Here is a 4,446-nt window from a genome sequence, read left to right as displayed (position 1 = left end):
CACGGGTACATTACTTAGACCTGCCATTACATGCGCATGGGTGAGTAGTAGTATTCAAGAATTGGTCGAATACCTTGTCTTCCGATATAGATATCTTGGAGAGATGGGATACTCCTTACGTTGGATCATATCAAGGACACTGCAGCATACTTACGACTGCAAGGGATATAGGACTCTTGAGTTCACGGGCCAATTTCATGGCAGTCTCGGATAGGAGGGCATTGTGGATTCACCAAGGGAATGCTGATGCTGACTCCAAGAAGAAAGGGAGTCTCTTCCCTATGAAGGTGAAGCCTTGTTTGGCAACGGCCTAGTTAATTTGATCTCGGCAGCTCCCGCAGGTAAGTCAACCTTCTTGCCCTATGTTCCCTCTCAACGGATGAAGACGCATCATTGTCTAACGCAGTCATTTTGTCCCAATAGATATGCAAGAAGTTAAGATTCCCCTTTCTTTGCAGGTAGAGGAAGGAGAAGAGGGAAGAGGTCTGTAGCCTCTTCAAGATCGCAGGAGCAGAGATCGTCCTCTGCTTCTGCCAAATCCACTGCTTGACGCTGGGGCTCTCTTGCAGGAGCCCACACCAGTGGGGGCACGTCTAAAACACATCAGTCAGTTCTGGATTAATTTGGACCTGGACTCGTGGGTTTTACAAATAGTGTCACAAGGGTACAAACTGGGGTTTCAAGACGTTCCCCCTCACCGATTGTTCAAATCGGCCTTAGTCAGCAGGGAGAAGGTTTTTATTCAAGCCTCTTCGTGCTCCCGAAGCCGGACGGCTCAGTCAGACCAATCTTAAATCTGAAATCCCTCAATTTCTACCTAAAGAAATTCAATTTCAAGATGGAATCTCTCAGGGTAGGGATCTCCAGTCCGGAGGAAGGAGATTTCATGGTTTTGGTAGACATAAGGATGCCTAATTACATGTTCCCGTTTAGCCACTGCATCAAGCTACCTGAGGTTTGCAATTCAGGATTGTCATTACCAATTTCAGACGTTGCCGTTTGGTCTGTCCACGGCTCCGAGGATTTTCACCAGGGTGATGGTGGAAATGATGGTTCTCCTTCGCAAGCAAGGAGTCACAATTATGCCGTACTTGGATGATCTCCTGATAAAGGCGAGATCCAGGGACCAGTTGGTGCAAAACATCTACTCTCCCTGACAGTTCTTCAACAACATGGTTGGCTCCTAAACTTGCCAAAATCGCAGTTGGTCCCAATGACGCGGTTGTTGTTTCTGGGAGTCATACTGGACACAGAAGAGGCTTTCTTCCAGTGGAAAGGCTATGGAGTTCCAGAGTCTGGTCAAACAAATTCTGAAACAAGCAAGAGTGTTAATCCATCAATGCATTCTGTTGCTGGGGAAGATGGTTGCGGCCTACGAGGCCATTCAGTTTGGCAGGTTCCATGCCAGAGTGTTCCAGTGGGACCTGTTGGACAAGTGGTCCGGATCCCACCTACACATGCACCGGAGGATAATCCTGTCTTCCAAGACCAGAATCTTACTCCATTGGTGGCTGCACAGTTCTCACCTCCTAGAGGGGCGATGGTTCAGGATCCAGGACTGGATCCTAGGGACCATGGATGCAACCCTCCGAGGCTGGGGAGCAGTCACACAGGGGGAAAACATCCAAGGAAGATGGTCAAGTCAGGAAAGTTTTCTCCACATAAATGTTCTGGAGTTAAGGGCCATTTAATAACTGCAGACACAGTACGCACTGGGACGGGTGCCCAGCATCCTCTACGGACTAAGAGAAAAGGATTTACCGGTAGGTATTAAAATCCTATTTTCTCTAACGTCCTAGAGGATGCTGGGGACTCCGTAAGGACCATGGGGATAGATAGGCTCCGCAGGAGACATGGGTACTTTAAGAAAGACTTTAGTTCTGGGTGTGCACTGGCTCCTCCCTCTATGCCCCTCCTCCAGACCTCAGTTTGATACTGTGCCCAGTGGAGACTGGGTGCTTTTCAGGAGCTCTCCTGAGCTTTCTGACAGAAAGTATTTTGTTAGGTTTTTAATTTTCAGGGAGCACTGCTGGCAACAGACTCCCTCATCGAGGGACTGAGGGGAGAGAAGCAGCCCTACTCTCTGAGTTGCAAGGTCCTGCTTCTTAGGCTACTGGACACCATTAGCTCCAGAGGGATTGGTACGCAGGATCTCACCCTCGCCGTCCGTCCCAGAGCCGCGCCTCCGTCCCCCTTGCAGAGCCGGAAGATAGAAGCCGGGTGAGTATGAGAAGAAAAGAAGACTTCAGAGGCGGCAGAAGACTTCATGATCTTCACTGAAGTAACGCACAGCACTGCAGCTGTGCGCCATTGCTCCCATACACCTCACACACTCCGGTCACTGTAAGGGTGCAGGGCGCAGGGGGGGGGGGGGGGCACCCTGGGCAGCAATATAAACCTCTTTTTGGCAAAAATATAACACATATACAGCGGGGCACTGTATATATGTATGAGCCCCCGCCAATTTTACAGTTTAAGCGGGACAGAAGCCTGCCGCCGAGGGTGCGGGGCTTCTCCCTCAGCACTCACCAGCGCCATTTTTTCTTCACAGCACCGCTGAGAGGAAGCTCCCCGGACTCTCTCCTGCTTATACCACGGTAGACAAGAGAGTTGAAAAGAGGGGGGGGGCACATAATTTGGCGCAAATTACATGCTGCAGTACTACTGGGCAAACATTAAGTTACTGTGTATTCCTGGGTTATATAGCGCTGGGGTGTGTGCTGGCATACTCTCTCTCTGTCTCTCCAAAGGGCCTTGTGGGGAAACTGTCTTCAGAAAAAGCATTCCCTGTGTGTGTGGTGTGTCGGTACACGTGTGTCGACATGTCTGAGGAAGAAGGCTATATTAGAGAGGAGCAGGAGCAAATGAATGTGGTGTCTCCGCCGACAGCTGATTGGATGGATATGTGGAATTTTTTAAATGCTAGTGTAAACTCATTGCACAAAAGATTAGACAAGGCTGAAGCTTTGGGACAGTCAGGGTCTCAACCCATGCCTGATCCTATGTTGCAGGGACTGTCAGGGTCTCATAAGCGCCCACTATCCCAGATTGTTGACACAGATACAGACACGGATTCTGACTCCAGTGTCGATTACGATGATGCAAAGTTACAGCCAAAATTGGCAAAATCCATTCGATATATGATTATGGCAATAAAAGATGTTTTGCACATCACAGAGGAACCCCCTGTCCCTGACAAGAGGGTACATATGTACAAGGTGAAAAAGCCTGAGGTAACCTTTGAGGGGGTCACACGAGCTGAACGAGTTATGTGAAAAAGCTTGGGAATCTCCAGATAAAAGACTGCAGATTTCCAAAAGGATTCTTATGGCGTATCCTTTCCCATCAATGGATAGGTTACGATGGGAATCCTCCCCTAGGGTGGACAAAGCATTAACACGCTTATCCAAGAAGGTAGCCCTCCCGTCCCAGTATACGGCTACCCTCAAAGAGTCTGCTGACCGCAAACAGGAGATTACCCTGAAGTCCATTTATACACATTCAGGTACCTTACTCAGACCGGCAATTGCGTCGGCCTGGGTGTGTAGTGCTGTAGCGGCATGGACGGATACCTTATCTGAGGGGATGGATACCCTAGATAAGGATACTATTTTATTGACCCTGGGGCACATAAGAGATGCTGTCCTATATATGTGTGTATGCAAACTACAGGTGGTGCTGCAGGGCTCACACCCTTTTACTTGTCTTGTAGAGCAACTCTGGAGCTGTTTCTGGGTCCACCTGCTGCAAGAAATCAGCTTGAATGCTTCAGGGGCTGGGGCATGGCCAACATGAGCCCACACTGATGGGGGGTGGGGGTGTATAAAGCGATTTAGGGGTCATCCAAGCGCAACCCCACAAAGGCCGCCATGCCCTGCGTGACCCTTTTCTCTTTTCATATGCAGACGAGGGTTGCAGCCAACTATGCCCACTGCTTGGATGACATCACTATATGCAAATCCATCTGCTGCAGGCCTTCCCCCAGGAATGCTTGCAGTAGTTGTTGCATTTGGTTTGTTGTTTGGGGGTGCTTCAGTATTAGGCAGCCTTCTGCCCTCCCACATTCGTCTGAAAATGTGTTCTCCCTGCAGTTGTTGTTCCCAGATGAGAGTTCCCTTGTGCTTCCTCAGTTGAATCTCCTTAACTTGACAGGGGTGTGCCCGAGCAGCCGCCCTCCACAGCCCTATCCCAACACATACTTATCTTGCATATGAGATCTCTTGATCATGAAGATAGTTCTCACAGGGTGAGGTTCATCCATTACATTTTAAAGTAGGAAGGTACAAATTACATATTCAAATTACATATATGTGCTGGATTCAAATGTTTTCCCCCCTTCCTTTCTCAATTGTGCCCATCAGCAGCTATTCTAATGTTGCTGCCAATGGGTGTGACGCATTCATTTCTTCTGTGGGGTACACTGGACTCCACAAGGATTCACATTGT

This window comes from Pseudophryne corroboree, unplaced genomic scaffold (assembly GCF_028390025.1).
Source record: "Pseudophryne corroboree isolate aPseCor3 unplaced genomic scaffold, aPseCor3.hap2 scaffold_1406, whole genome shotgun sequence".
NCBI classification, from domain to species: Eukaryota; Metazoa; Chordata; class Amphibia; order Anura; family Myobatrachidae; genus Pseudophryne; species Pseudophryne corroboree.
Note: the sequence above shows the minus strand (reverse complement) of the source record.